The sequence below is a fragment of the Aythya ferina genome (assembly GCF_964211825.1).
Source record: "Aythya ferina genome assembly, chromosome: 2".
Lineage (NCBI taxonomy): Eukaryota > Metazoa > Chordata > Aves > Anseriformes > Anatidae > Aythya > Aythya ferina.
This window is the reverse complement of record NC_140297.1, coordinates 105,396,878-105,412,878: the sequence shown is the minus strand read 5'-3', so window position 1 is coordinate 105,412,878 and position 16,001 is coordinate 105,396,878. Positions and strand designations below refer to the sequence as shown.

Genomic DNA, 16,001 nt, shown 5'->3' with positions numbered 1-16,001 from the left:
ACGCGGATTAAAAGAAAATAATAATTCCTCGTTCTCAGACTTCTTTAATAATCATTGGGAAAAAAAATCATAAACGTTACAGCTTTGTTTGTCTGATGAGAACAGTGGCCTATGTTACCGTTTTGCTTCCCTTCCCCCTCGTGCTGTTGCGGTGGGGTGAATTGCATCATTTTTAATAAGATTAGAGCTATTTGCATTTTAAGGTGTTCAGGGTATTAGCTGGCGGTGTGTCAGTTTAGTCTGTCTGAGCTGGCTTTGGTCACCTCCCATAAAGGTTAGAGAGTTCAAAAATATTGTGCCTTGTTGAACTGAGAGTCTAGACATGTCTGGAGAGATCCTTAGTTTTCAGGGTTTGTCTAAGCTTTGTATCAATAGGGGTGTGAAAGCTGCAGAAAAATGACAAGCTAACACAAAGGTTTGAAAGTCATTTGAGTACTGTGTGGGTGAGAAATGCCTGTATCTGTACTCTTCGTCAAGGAACGGTAAAAGGACGCTCATTACAAAGAAAAAAAAAAAAGAAAAGAAAAAGAGGCAGTGTTCAGCAAATAAAAGGCTCTTTATTTGTGTGTAGAAATGGAGAAGGAGTTTGGGTTTGCTCCGAGGTTTATTGTAGACCCTGAGGTGTGCCAGTCAGACTGCTGTGTGCCAGGCTGTACCCCTCGCCGCACACTCGGCCTGGGCCATGCAGCCAGGTGACAGCCTTTCCTTAACAAAAAGAGCAACAAATACACAAGGTGTTACTCCTGCACGACTGCACATCTTGCCCCTTCTGAAAGCCCAGCTGATGGCGATGGCCGTGTGCTCCTTGCAGTTGCGACCATCCCTCCGTCCCTCTCGTGTCCATTCCCTGTGTCACCTCCTTACTCTGCCCTGCTCAGGAGGAATTTTTCAGAACATCCCTGGTTTTCTGCCTTGGAAAAGGCCATTTCCCTTTCTCCTCCTATTCCAGGGAGCCTCATCCGCCCTTTGAGGGGAAAAAAGTGCCTCCTCCAAGAGCACATTTTCCTGGGGAAGATCTCGAAAGAAAAAGCAATACTGCTCATAGACTAAACGCTCTCTTCTGAATCCTGGAGAGTTAAATGGGTCTATAGAAACCGGGCAATTGCCTGACCCTGACAGATGCCATTTTGTATTGTATGCTGCCTGTAAGAGTCCCCGTGTGCTGGGGTCGTCGTACCTGGCGGCGGTACTCTGAAGCAGTGGGTGAGGTAAAAATGCTGGAGAATATGCTGTGGAGGGCACTGGCGCAATCACGACGGACAAAACACCAGCCTCGCATGCTGTTTTCTCCCCCGAAAGCTCCAAATTTCTCCACCAGCAGCTTGAGGTAACCTGGGAAAAGGACGAAGGAACAGTCACATAAGCAAAAACCCTGCCAAGATTTCCTAGAGAGGAACGAATGCAGTACAACAACTATTGGCCTCTGCGAGTTTCCAGGGGCAAATCATATTCTTGACCACTCTTCAGTTCTCACGGTAGCTGGAGTACTTTATAGCCCTGGTTCCTGGAACTGTTCAAAACAGAATGTCAAGTTTCATTAAAAAATTACAACAAAGCATGTTTCTAGCCTTCCTGACTGCAGCCTGAATGTTTATGGTACGGCCTTAGTAAATTTGGATGTTTCTAAACAACACAAAACAATGGAAAAGCTGTAGTTTTTTTAGTCACAGGATTAACTTCAAGTGGGCAATACTAGAATTACCAAACCCTCCTGATCAGTAGCGCTAAAGGCTCTTGAAGGATTTAATCACCTCGGCATTATGTGCAATTTGAAGTAAGTGTGAAGAAAGAGAAGGGCCAGATTATTTCCCTAGTTATTTAGGCACCATTGGTGATAAATTTGTGGGCTTGTATATTTAATACAGGCTTTGATGTTTTCCCTTATGCATCTTTTTATTATATAAATAAGGTCCTTGTTTCTTCGTGTTTGTTGTTAGTGTGTGAAAATAGATTCATCTTTTGTTTCACCCTTCCCTAGTGACCTGTTACACTTCGTTATAGGATATGCAGAAAGGAAATAATTAGTCTAACTTTGATCTGCCCTTGAAATTGCATTCTGCTTTTAAAACACTGTAGGAGAGGAACCATAAGTTTGTTTCTGCTCTCCTCAGCAACAAAGCACAAAGTGAATCTAGCGCTCCTAAGTTATTGTCTTACTGTAGCCTGAAGAGCCACTTTTTAATGAATGAGCTCTATAGAGAGACTTTTCTTCCCAGTGCAGGGATGCTGCAGACAGGGCGCTTGTGCCAGGAGCTCCTGAGCTATAGAGCCGGAAGAGCCCGTTAGGTCATCACTTCCAGGCACCTGCTTTGGTGCATGCTTCGTCTCACCTGTTTGCTTTTATATACGGTCCCTCACTTTATTTATGTATCTATTTATTTATTTATTCACTTTCTTAGATTGAATCCTAGTTTGGTTTCGATTCATCTCTGCTTCTCTCTATGGATTTATTTTTTTTTTCCTTTTCTTTCTGGCATTCTGCTTGGCACTGCAGGAGCAAATTATTGAAGGCTCCCTGTTTCAAGGAGTCGTGAAGAAAATTGTCAGTAGTTATTTGAAGCCGGGCTGTGAATTTTGCCAACTGCGATGGGAAAACAAGGTGTAGTTTGCTGTTCCTGGTCTGCATAGCCTGGAAGGAAAGCAAAGGCTGGGTGATAGAAGAAAATGTAAGCAGTTTCTTGGTGGTTTTATTTTTTCCAGCTGCTGGTGGTGAAGAGGATTGCTAGGTACTATGACCACAATATTTGAACTATGTGTCCATCTAGTTTGTTTGCTTTTACTTGAGTTTGAACCTCTCAGATTGCATTTTTTTTGTTTTTTAAGCCTTTAATTATTTCCTGGTGTTGTTTTTGAGACACCAAAAAATACTCCAGGATTAGGAGTAAATAGCTTTATTTGTGGTAGTATTTAGGCCTTGTTTTCCCTGTTTCTTTTCCTGCTCAGAAAAAGAGAGCACAAAGCACCTGGAATGCAGAAAATGCAGTGGATGCTCATTTCTTCTCTTACCTCTTTAGTCTGGCTGTGTGTTTCCTGCCTGTGGCTCGGTTGGAGTTTGTGCTAGTACAAGAGCAAGTTGTCTTGGTGATTCACTAGATGCTACCTGATATATGGGAAATAATATTTGCTGTCAAAATCGTAATAAGGCTTCCTTCAGGGTTTGTTTGGGTTCTTATCACTTAGGCAGCTGAAGAGCTGAGAATACCCAGATTTTTTTTGCACAGTGGATGGGAGCATTTTATTCCTACCGTTTTACAAGCAATTCATCTTTTTTGTCATAGTTCCAGACCTCAAGACTGTAGATATAAGGACCATCTTTTTTTTTTTTTTTTTAATTACATGTTGCCCAGGCCACTGGAGCTGTGATTCTAGACTGAAGGATCTCTGTGTTCCTGCAAGCCAAACAAATAGTGCGAATGAACTCATTTTACCAATATGGTGTTTAACAAGCATGGGAGAAATGGGAAACCCTTTGGGTCTTTGTAGTTCTTCATAATTAAAGATCGCACTGTATAGTTTGGATTATTTGTTATTATAATGAGTTGGATTATCTATTAGTAGTATTTAGTGATGGTTTTCAGTCCGGTTCAAGTGTTTTTGTTCCCATATCTATTGGCCATGTGTATTTCCAGCAAAAGCCATGCTTTAAGGTGCCGACACCTCCTGTTCTGTACCCCAGGTCTAATGCAGTAGCATATAAAAGTGTCTTCACACACTTCACACTATTATGATGCTAAATTATTTAGGTTTTTGAAAAGGCATTTAGTCCTCTGCTGCAAGATGATTCAAATGTGTACAGCAGCGGTAGTTCAATGTATATTTGTCCTTAAATGCATATAAAAGGTGGAAATGTTAATTTTAGTTTCACTGAATCTACCAGGCTGGAAACTGAATGTAAATCCGAGTGTGTATCTCGCTGTTGTGTTTTGCCTCTAGCAGCTTTTAGGATCACAAATGCACATTTTTAATGACTAAATGTAACATTAACAGAGAGCCATTCTGCCCCAGTTGTTTCATTAGAGAATGGACTTGCAAGAGACTGCTTTTAAAGTAGACATGGCTGTCTAATCAAGGCTTAGAAAAACTGAAGAAAAAAAAAAAAAAGAATATCTAAAAGAATATTAAAAAGCAGAGAGAATAAGATTATTTATTTCTATGTGAACTTTTGAGTGGTAGCAGGACTGTGAAGTAGGAGGAAGGGGTTGCGGTGTATGGCTACGTGAAATGCACTGCTCTCCAGAAACTTTTAATTCAGTCCTACCACAGATGCTCGTGAGGCTGTGTTGCCCCTGCGGCTGGGATCCAGCGGTGATGTAGCAACAGATAACTGAACACATTCGCCATAGTTTTGTGTGAAAATCACTGACAGAGATGGAAGACTGTATGGGTGAAGGCAGACCATCAGTTTGTATTTTTCCCCCCAGTTTTTAGGTAAAACTCTTCTGCATTTTATGAAATGAACAGCGAAACTAAAACATTTTGAAAAGCCGCCATAGCCTTTCTCTCGTTTTTGCATTTCAGGACCCGAGGGAACGGCATGGAGCTGGGACAGGGGAGGGTCAGGCTGGGGGTTAGGGAAAGGGTCTGCACCCAGAGGGTGCTCGGGCACTGCGACAGGCTCCCCAGGCTCTTCTCCCAAGCCCCAAGTGATAAGATGAAGGGAAATGGCCTCAAGTTGCGCCAGGGGACGTTTAGGTTGTATATTAGGAGAAATTTCATCACTGGAAGGGTCATGTGGCTTTGCAATAGGCTTTCCAGGGAAGTGGTTGAGTCACCATCCCTGGAAGTCTTCAAGAAACGTGGAGATGCAGAACTCAGTAGCACGGTTTAGTGGTGGACTTGTCAGTACGAGGTTAAAGGTTGGACTGGATGATCTTACACGTCTCTTCCAGCCTGAACAACTCTGTGATCTTTGTGGGCCCCTTCCAGCTGGGGATTTTCGGTGACTCTGTGGGCCAGCTACAAGACTGTACGTGGCACCATTTCCTGGCTGCTCCCTCTTCCCTTTTCTTTCCCAGCAACGTGAAACAGATCATTTTGAATGAAGTGGTTTCTGCTACCTCCCGATTCCCTGCGTGGTTAAAAAATACAAATAAAAAAATGGTGTTGCAAGATTCACTTGAGGATTCAGGCTCCCCCCACCCCCCTTAATCCTCCTTGCCTGGGCTGCAATTTTAGCCCAGTGGTGCCCACGTTACGGGGAGGGAGCCGCGCCGAGCGTAACACTGCACCGAGGGTTTTACATTTGTCTTCTGGCGTGCTGCGTAGCCAGGATAAGTCATAGCAGTTTCTCCAAATCCCTGTGAGATTTTTTTTTCTTTTTTTTTTTTTCTTTCTTTTTTTTTTTTTTTTTCTTCGAAATGAAGTGATTAGCTTCTGCCGTAAACTTCCCCTCGTCTCGGGCATCCAAGCCTTGTGCTGAGCTCGACAGCATTCAAGATCTCCTGCCCACATAGACTATTAGGTTCTGCTTATCCTTCGTTTCCACCGCCTGGTGAAATATTAGATAACGGGGAAGGAGCTTATCTTACACGCGTCTGAACTGACAAATATGGCAGCCTTTCAGTAAAAAGGCTAATGCAGACGAGGCCTTTTTCCTGGCTGGAATAAGAATGAGGCTGGTACTTGTCTTCTGCCATTGACAATGGTCAGACGCGTGCAGCGCGATTTCCATAGCATCCAGACAGTCAGAGTACCTAATATCTACCTGTCTAGTCAATACATCAGCTTTGCTAGAGCGGAGGGCTGAAGTTTGTCATTGAGGCTCGTTTCTAATGCATCACGAATGGATCTGCCGCCGGTACTCCAGGGTAAACAGCGTAAGCCGCGCAAATTTATTTACCAGCAATGACAAATAACTGTGTCAGTCACTTCTGTTTTGTTCCCTAAATAAGACGTTCTCTATAAATGCCCTTATGGATTTAATTTTTGCAGTTTTAAGCAGGAGGAGGAGGAGGGAAGGGGAGGATTTTTTGCTGTTTGAACAATACTGCTGGGTTCACGTTCATGTTTATTCCCCTCTGTGTTGCGGCACATGAAAAATCAGGGTAATAATCTTCAGAGGGACCCATTTCGGGATGTAACAACTGGAGGGCAGCAGCTGGGAAACTGTCCCAGTGGCAGCATCGAGTGGAATTTGTTTCAAAAAGCCGGGCTGGACGACAAATCCGTGTGGTGGTGGTGCTACCTGGAGGGGGAAGAGGAGAGGGAAGGTGACGGCTGCTCTGCCTGCGCTGCAGCGAGCGAGCCCGGCTGCTCGGAAGTTTTTTGGATCGTCTCAGGCACGGAGTCATGCTTGAAGTTTAGCACTTCCATTTCGAGCAAGAATACTCACCATTATAATGTGGTGGTGTAGCTCTGCCTTACATTCACGCAGATATTTTGGGAAATTGTTTTCCCAGCCTCAAATCCTAAACTGTACGTTCGCTATCGGATTCTCAGCCACCAGCTAAAAATCCGAATGTCTGACAGCCCATAAAGCTGGGGATCTGGTGGGAGAAACTGGTAGCCTTTTTAGAAATGAAGGAAGAGAAATTAATGCCTGGCTTGCCTGCAGTACAGCAAAATAGAAATGTGCTCTGAGGAGTGGAGGAAGTGGAAAGAGTTGTTAGTTGGGCAAGCCAGACGCACCTAGACAGCATCCTGAGCCGCTGCCAACCCACACTGGGTTTTTGGACCCCTTCCAGGCTTTGTTCCTGAAAATAAATTGTTCAAGATGGGAAACTTTGAAGATTGCATTGACCAGTGAGCCGTGTGGGTGTGTGACTGCTAGGGGAGAGAACCTGGGCTTTGGATCAAGGGCTGAGGCTCACGGAGAAAAAGAAGTGATCAAAGTTTAGTCTGTGTTTCGGTTGTTTGCAGAGGGTGGTCTGCACTTTTTGTTTGTTTGTTTGTTTCTTCCTTATAAATGGGATTAATACTGTCTCTGGAAATCGAGTAAGAGCTGTCAATTGGATTATTTAGTGTAGCTATTGACTTGCCGTGTAGCTGCTGTTCGGTTTCCTTCCATCTGAAATGTTTGCCTCTGTATCTACTTTGCAGGGGGAGCATTTGAAGAAATTAAGTAACATCACCAAACCGTTCGGAATATGTAAAACAATGGGTATATGCTAACTATTATGTTATTTACTTAATGCTTTGATAGCCATGTTGCAAAACAAATGAGGAGGTGGGGATGTCTTTTGGAACAGAATATACTGCAGTGCCTGCCTTGATCTGCATTAGACATCTGCACTGTGAAGTACAAGTGATGCTGAAAGATGCACTGAGAAAACAAATGGGTTGCAGTGCTGCCGTGTTAGAGATGGCAAAACGTGTAGGCAAGAGAGAAGCTAAAACCACTTTATTGTAGGCAGAATTGTAAGGTATTAGCTGAAGAAGTACAGCAGAAAAGGTAAAACACGAACATTTTGGAAACTGGGAATGATAGTTCTTTACGTGAAGTAAATTCACACTTAAAAAAAAAAAAAAAAAAAAAAAGAACAACTTTTTTTTATTTCTTTTAAGCAGAAAAACAGACCCTTGAAGTTCTAAGATTTAATACTTGGAACCACAGCTCTTGACTCATAAAGTGAAAAACAAAACAAAAACCACCTTCCTGAATTTTTGGAGGTATTCAGGCTGAAGTTGGCTCTGAGGAAGACACCTACCATGAACAAAAAGTTACAGCCTGTGCTTTGAGAGCAGGAAATATGAGAGGACACAAAGGGAAAATGCCCCAGCCCTTTTACATTCAAAATGTCTAAGCAGTCTGCCCAAACAAGGATAGATCCAGGCCGAGAGCCAGTTTGGGCTGAGTGACAGATTCGTGCTCCTCACATGCACGGTCTTGGCTGGAGCAATTCCCTTCTTACCGTCTTCTGCGTGTAAAACAGCAACGGCACGCAGCGACAGCAAGGTGAAGGTATGTGATGTGGCTAAAATACCAACAGGATGAGCGCTGTAATGGGTGTGCCTTTTCTAATGAATTTAGCAAACCTGTGCTGATACAGTGCCATGCAGCTCAGCCGTGCTGTGCTTGCTCAGCACTGGATGGCAACAGCTCTCCACCTTCGCCTGCCACCGGCGGGGATGCTCTGGGCTCCCTCCTGCAAGGACATCGTGTGTCCCGATGGCAGCGAGGGGAGCAGGACCCCAGAGCTGGGGTGGAGCAGGGAGCTCTTGCTGTGTGGTGTGAACTTTGTGGTGTGGATGATTACGAGTTTGCGCCACACTTGGTTGAGGCTGCATCAACAGGAGAATTGGCTCCTGTGCCGTGCTGATGCTTCAGGACGTGGTTTCTCTTGCTCGTGCACCAATATGTCAAGCAGTGGATGTTAGCATCACGGTGCTAAAACCTTGTTCTTTGCTCCTCTGAGCAGGCTCAGGAGGCACATTGCCGTTTCTTTACACTATTTCATCTCCCAGGTCTGATTTCAAAGACCCGTGGCCGGCTCTTTGCCACAGCAAGTTCGCACGTGTCGTCCTCCAGGGCTGCTGTGCTCAGGCAAGGCAGGCGGCAGCGGGGGCGTGCACGCATCGTAACATTTCTGACCTATATAAGCAGGTGTTGGGTGAAGTCTGGCGTATAGGGAGGACGAGACGCTGCGTGCAGGTGGCCCGAGCGTGCTTCAGATCCCGGACACGTCCCAGCTCCGCGCACACCACGTGTACACCGTGCTCACGAACCACCACGCAGCCTCCCCCCGACGTCTGTCTGGGACTTGTGAATGGCCCGGAGCCTGCTCGGAGCTATTATGCAGATGAGGATGCCGGGCGTCCTGCAATCCCGGACAAATCCCCTTAGTGCTTTTGGTAAATCTGCCACTGGGATTTGCTGTTGTGACAGCACGGCCTAAGCGTGGTAAAAATAGCCTGTCTCCCGGCGGGTGAAGCTGCCCCTCGCTCCCCAGCGGAGGGGTGAGCAGCCAAGGCTGCCTGCAGGTGGTTGCACAAACGCGCGGCGCGGGTCTTGGTGGCAGGGCGTCGCACGTGAAAACCGTGCTTTGGATTTTAACCAAAAAAACAACGATTTGGTCAAATGTGAAGCATTAGCCCTTTTGCAGCCCCCGTCGGGTCACAGGTGGAAGCGAGCATGGGTCAACGTGCTTCATACTGCTTTGGCACACGTGTGGATGCATAATCTTACACGCCACAGGAGATTGCATTTATTCCATAACCCTGAAAACAGGTATTTTGCTCCACAAGGAAGGCCATACAGGAGGTTGTGTCCCGCCCAAACGGGGTGTAACAGTACCCCGCTAGCGGGCTTACACCGAGAGGCTGCTGGTGAATCACTGCAGTGTCAGATGTACGGCCGTACCGAGTGGGAGCATGCGATGAAGTAGTTTGGAAGGCAGCCTGCCGTCCAAAAATACCAGCCAACCGCCTGTAAGATGCATTAGCTGTCAGCTCCCAGTGTGTCTGATGAGATTTCAAGCAAATTTGGCTTTTTTGCTGTCGCAGACAGAAAAACACCACTGCAGCTGTTTGGGGCCTGCCTCTTTCTCACTGGCGAAGGGCACCTGCCTGTGCGCTGCTGGACAGCCACGGGCAATGCACCTTTGTGATACAGGAGCTTCCGTGTCCTCATCAGAAGTGGCCCAGCAGCCCAAATTTCACAGGGCAGCGGCGTCCAGACGGCGTGCGGTGGCTGGACTCGGCGAGGTTGTGCTCGGTGGTGGTGCTGCACGGGTGCAGAGAGGGGCAGGGTGCAGGCACCGAGGTGCGAGATGCCGCTGCCTCTTCCAAAAACGGGTGGGACTGGCTTCATGTTGTGTGAAGGAGATGTGGATTCCAGCTTCCTCTCACGTTGCTAGGGTGCTGTCCATCAAGTGATGTTAGGAAATCATTTTTTTTTTTAGAAGCTACACCAGTTTTGACATGCTGCTTTAATATTTTTCTGGCTGCAATAGGGCAAGACATAGAAATCCAATGCTGTCATCACACAGAGCTGTGAAGCATTCTCTCTCCCTCTCTCTCTCTCTTTTTTTTTTTTTTTTTTTTGCTTTCTCTCTCTTGTACTGTGTCATACGGAAACCAGATCAAGATTATGAAATTATTGCCCACAAACTGTGATCTTTTTTCTCTTTTGTGGTGGGAACTGACAAGGCAGTGACGGCTTAGTGCTGTTGGTACTAGCTGTTCACGCTGCACGCATTTGTATGTATTGGGAAGCGCCGAACTTGGCGTGCTTCTCGCTTGGCACACAGGCTGGTGAAACGTCAGATTTTTAATCGCGATAAAGTTCACGAAAGAAGAAATTATGGCAGATGTTTCCTTTTGTCGGAGCTGAACTGAATCATTAAAATGTGCTATGATGTACTACGAACGAGTCAGTGTAAACACCATCCCCGCGAACATGTCAGAAGGCTGAGGAACGTGGACCATTCATGGTAATGTTGGAAACCATGTGGTCTGCATGCTGCGTTACCAGGCTTTTCTCTCTAAACGCAGAGCATGAAGCTTATGAATTTTTATGGCCTTTACACAAAATGAAACGCTCGGCTTTGGTAAAAATAGCCTGGTAGCTTCTGCAGCCCGGTTGTCATTTCGCTGGGTGTTTACCCAAAGGTGTGCTTCTCAGAGGCAGCAGGGAGGGACGCGATTCCCACCGGCCGTGGAGCTCGCTCTCCTAATTCCCTCTTTTCTCTGAGATGTTGTGTTGGGAAGCGTTGCTGTTTGCTGAGGAACGTGATGGCACATCAAAAGACACAACCGAGAGCAGCGATCGCACGCGGATACTTCCCAGTATCCTTCCACTTCACATTTTTGGCTGATGCCAAGTGGTTATGGCAAACCTGCAGGAAGCATCCCGAGACAGCGGGATTCTCTGTGGACTTTCTCTCCGTCTCCAGGCTCACATCTCTGATGTGAGGATTATGGTCTGCACTCGCTCAGGCCATTAGTCAGAAGAGAAGTGCACGATGAGGAGCTTCCTGTCGCTTCCCCGTGAGCTGAATAGATGATACCCGCAGTTGTTCTCACTTTTGCTGGCCTGAGGAGACTTGACTGGATCCGGTTCTTATTCCAAGTGCTGCCAGTTCTCCAGGCCGTACTGCAAACTGGGTGGCTTCTTGAAAGCTTCAGCTGCTGGAATTGTTCACAAGTATCTCCGTGTTGACTCAGAGGTCAAAGAAATGCTGTGAAGATAGGATCTAAGGCTATCCCAGTGTTGTTTTATCCTCCTCTTCTGATTTGAGGGGACTTGACTAACAGTTTTGGGGTGCTGGGGGCTGGGAATAAGACACTCAGTTATATCATAAAATAGGTTATAAGCCATAGCAAATCCCAATCGTTGTGCACATTAAAAATCTCAGTCCCCATCCGTTTTTTGGGGTGCACTGCAGATGAGGTGAATGTGTTGTGCAGACCAATTTAAACACTCTTAAACTGTGACCCCTTCTCCAGATCAATTATATTGATTTACCAGGGAGAAACGTGTGTGTGTGCGTGGACATAAATGATCTGTATACAAACAATGTATTCTCATCTAAGCCAGAAGCAATGCACTTAGTAAAACAGTCAAACAGGTCTCAGTGATAACAGTTGTTAATGGCAAAGCATCTCTGCTTATTGCGCCATGGAAATTGGTGGATATGCAGTATGCCTTTTTTAATTTGCCTAAGTTTTTACACCTCTCTTGCACCATAGGACCTTAATCCATCATGAAACCTCGTTAGAAGCCGCGCCGCTGTATCCCGAGGCAGATGCGAAATCTGTGTGAGTCACCGATTTGCGATCATGCTGAAGGAAACTGAGTCTACAATTCTTAGGAAAGAAGCTGCCCGTTTGGGATTCATTTGCGCAGCTCCTTTTGTATAAATCATTAGTGCTATAAACTATCCATTATTGTTAGAAGAAGAAATTTAACAATGCAAATAAAACAAAATACTGTGGCAGAGCAATTTTATGCTCGATTGTAATGTTTAATGGCCTGTTCTCATAAAGAGATTTTCCCATCCTTCAGACCTATCATGTGTGTGACTCACTTGATTTCCGATGGGCTGAACATCCCCAATTTTATTCCTGGAGTTGTTTTCTCTGCAGCAAAATCTGTAAACGTGCTGCCGCATGGGGTTATCCAGGGTTAATTTCCCTTATGATTACACATCCAGACAGCATGTATGCAAATGCTGCAAGACAAACGATGAGAAAACCATAGGATGAAAGTGTAGGAAGAAAATTACTTGATTTTTGCTCATAGACCCATTTTTCAGTATCAATGTATTTCCCTTATTCACTCTTTAATGTTTATACCAGCTTGTATCGGCATTGTGGGCTTTAAAAAACATTTTCTGGCATCACGGACCTCAAATAGTGCATTACGTTGCTTCTTTTTCTCCCCCAAATTTCTTTGGATACCACTTTTCCGGGTTCCCATCTTCATTTTTGCTTTCAGGCGCTAGACTGCAACATCAGTGAGGCATAGTCTCGTATCTCTAAACCAGCTGATTATATTAATGTCAGAAATAAAAGAAAGCTCATCATATTCAGCTTGTATTTTCTGTACTTTATTGTTATCATGGTTCAGTTCTCCCTTCTTGTCTTGGTTCTGTGTCTTGCCCTTTTTGTTGTGTTGTGTTTTGTTGTTTTTTTTTTTTAAACCCGAAGTTTCTGGGTTTTCTTGTGATCTGAAAGGGTTTCTGCACCATACGGCTTCTTCAAGTCTGTCCCTACACCTTAGAAAGCACTGAAATATCTTGATAGCCTGTTAATCTGAAGCCAAGTGCCCATTGTTTTCTTTTCCTGGCTGGCAGGGAGTTTGTTGGCAGTCGAGATTCATGAACTGAATAATCCACCTGGCAGGAGACTGTCTGTAACCCCGAAAAGCATGCTTTCCTGCAAGAATGAACGCTCCTTTTCTGTGTGTAAAATACTGCTAATAGCTTATTTAGCAACCTATATTTCTACAACAGGGCTTTCAGTTTTGTGCTGGAGGTGGATTCTTGCATATGCATGGATTCTAGCACCCATGCTAATTCTGTCTCTCGTTTAACTTTCATCTGTTCCTATGGTAAGAAAATGCATGATGCGATCTCTCAGCTTTTTAATGTGGTCCTTAGTGCATCTCCTCTAGCTCCTGTTTGAATGGGCTAAAAAAAATATATATAATGAAGGATGATTTTTCCCTGTACTTGCTGGAAATTGTTTGGAAACAGCCACTGGGACTCTGTAGAGCTCACTGCTCCATTGCAGTTGCTGTTGGGATAACTTTGAATAAGCATGGAATTAAAACAAAAACATTGTGACCTTTTCTTGCATTAACTTGTTTTCTCTTATTTAAATGGCTCATTTCTACAACCAGTGGTTAGATTAGAGCTCAAAATAAGCCAAAAGCTGTGAAATATGATCAGAATGAAGGACTGAAGGGGTTGTGGTGTTTTCAACATGGCTGATTTGGTTCCCAAGATTTTAATAGAGCTAACTGGAGGACTGAGGTAGTCAATGATTAAAAGAAGTGGAAGTCGCTGTATAGCAGTGTTCAATATAATGGATACCTGCCTGGAAACCTGTTTCTCAGCCACCTGTTTTCTTTGTCCCTCGTAGGGCTGTTTCCATGGTCTGAGCAGCGCAAGCTGCTCATCAGCCCCTTGCCCAGAGTTTCCCATTCCTTGTGCGTCAGGAAATGCTAGGAAATCCCGTACCTGTTTTCCAGCAGTGGCATGGGAGCATCAAAGGTACCAGCAGCGCAGTCTCCCGGCTAAACGGGGCCAGGGTGTGATCAGCACGGCAGCGTTTAACCCTGCCGGAGGAGACGGCTGTAAATTACCTGTGCGAGGACGGGTAGACCTGCAGTGGGGATAGCTCACGAGTAGATGGTGTCACTTGCCAGTGTAAACAAAGCGAGGATAGTCAGGGCTGAAATGTGACTGCTTTTCAAACAGCATGTTATAATTCTGTGTCCCGGACTGAACCCTGTGTCCGGCACAGGAAAACAACCTAGCGGATGCGTGGCCAGCACATGAAGCATGTGGGCTGTGTGGCTAGCTGTGCATCAAGGACTGCTGGGTTTTTCTAGGAAACAAGATTTGGAGGCAGGTCTTTAGCTGAGGATTGCAAAGGGTGATTAAAAAAAAAAAAAAAGAAAAAAAAGAAAATAGAAATCAGTTTCACAATCTTTCCTATTAAAGAACGGCTTTAACAGCAAGTTAATTTAGAGGCCTTCAACACTGTCCTCTTCTGCGTTAAATCCCTCCCCAAAACTTGCCTTTTTTCGCTTGTCTCACTAATCTCCAGGCTGCTCCCATCTGTTTGGTTCCTTGCACCTCATCACATTAAACACAGCGACATAATGTATCTGGATGTGCATGTGCGGGCACGTAAGTTACCTGAATTCACCGCAAATGGGAAAGGCACTTTTACTTTTCCTGGTGTGGTGTCATTCCTCAGAAACTTTTTCCGACAAACTGAACCTATAGGCGCCAGATTTAACCAGAAAGGTGGAAGTTTACCCCAGGAGGTGGCAGCTTGAGAGGTGGGGGCACGGGAAGTCATCGTGCATGTCTGCGGTTGCTTGAAGCCAGCCCAGGCGCAGGTCCTCACCAGAAGGGCTCTCCTGGTCTCCCGCTCTGTCCCACCACCACCATTTCCCACCTCCTTTTTTATGATCACTCACCCAGCGAGCAGCAAGCCATTTGGTTTCAGATCGGATCGGATCTGTGGCCAGCCCCACAGCACCCAGATTCCCCAGGCGAGCGACACCCACACAGGCTAGCAGCGGGCAGGGGGAAGCAGCCCTGTATTTTCCAGTTTCAAAGCCGTGTCTTTTCTCTTACTCTTCACCAGCTTCGTACCTTTTGGTATAATTGTTAATGTCTGCGGAGTAGCAGAGGAAGGAAAAAAAAAACGGTAAATAGTGTAAATGGGAAAGTCATGTTGAGAAACGGTGTCTGCCCAGTTTTGGTCACTGAAGATTGGCTGTGTTTTCTTCTGTTTCACAGATTACCATCTCTGCTATTAGTAAAATAAAAAAGCAGGTCTGGGTCCTGTGGCTTCCAGAATGATTTTCTTTTTTGTTTCCACAGTCAAGACTGAGGAGATAGGAGGCAGAACAGCAATTACAGGCTTGATAAAATTTCACCTAAAACTTACCCAGTTTAACCAGCCCTTGGCTTTATCATTAATATGCCAGGCTTGTAATGGTTTGTGGAGGAGCGCCACAGCCGGCTTGGGGAGCTTCAGCCCTTTCTTCCTCCAGCGCGGCCGTGCTGGTTTGAGGTCGGGGTGACACCTCAGCGATAAGGCAGGCAATCCGAGAAGGAGGCAGGTCCCTGTGGGCCTGCTTTGATGGGATATCTGGCACTTGTTGCCCTGTTGCTCAGCTTCTACAGGGCTTGAAATGTGAAACCTGACGATAAATTCTTCACAAATAGGTCAGGAGCCAACCATTGCTCTGAGGATGCTTGGCGCTTGCCTCGCCTATGGACACAGCAGCCTGCAGCCAGTTTTCAGTCACTTTGCCTGCACCGGTGCAACAATATCTTACTGAACAAATGTTGGCCTTTCAAGAACTGAGAAGACTGTGAGCCAGCAGTGTGCTCAGGTGGCCAAGAAGGCCGACAGCATCCTGGCTTGCATAAGAAGCATTGTGGTCAGCAGGGCTAGGGAAGTGATTGTCCCCCTGTACTCAGCTCTGGTGAGGCCGCACCTCGAGTACTGTGTTCAGTTTTGGGCCCCTCGCTACAAGAAGGACATGGAGGTGCTTGAGCGGGTCCAGAGAAGGGCGACGAAGCTGGTGAGGGGCCTGGAGAACAAGTCCTACGAGGAGCGGCTGAGGGAGCTGGGCTTGTTCAGCCTGGAGAAGAGGAGGCTCAGGGGCGACCTTATTGCTCTCTATAGGTACCTCAAGGGAGGCTGTAGTGAGGTGGGGGTTGGTCTGTTCTCCCACGTGCCTGGTGACAGGACGAGGGGGAATGGGCTTAAGTTGAGCCAGGGGAGTTTTAGGTTAGGTTAGGAAGAACTTCTTCACTGAAAGGGTTGTGAGGCATTGGAACAGGCTGCCCAGGGAAGTGGTGGAGTCACCA

At 45.9% G+C, this 16,001-nt stretch overlaps 1 protein-coding gene across 3 annotated transcripts in view; it reads left to right on the top strand.

The window, feature by feature from the left end:
* The window catches only part of LDLRAD4 (low density lipoprotein receptor class A domain containing 4), a 273,896-nt gene that overhangs the window by 244,920 nt on the left and 12,975 nt on the right, over positions 1-16,001 (top strand). The gene's annotated exons all lie outside the window — the stretch shown is intronic.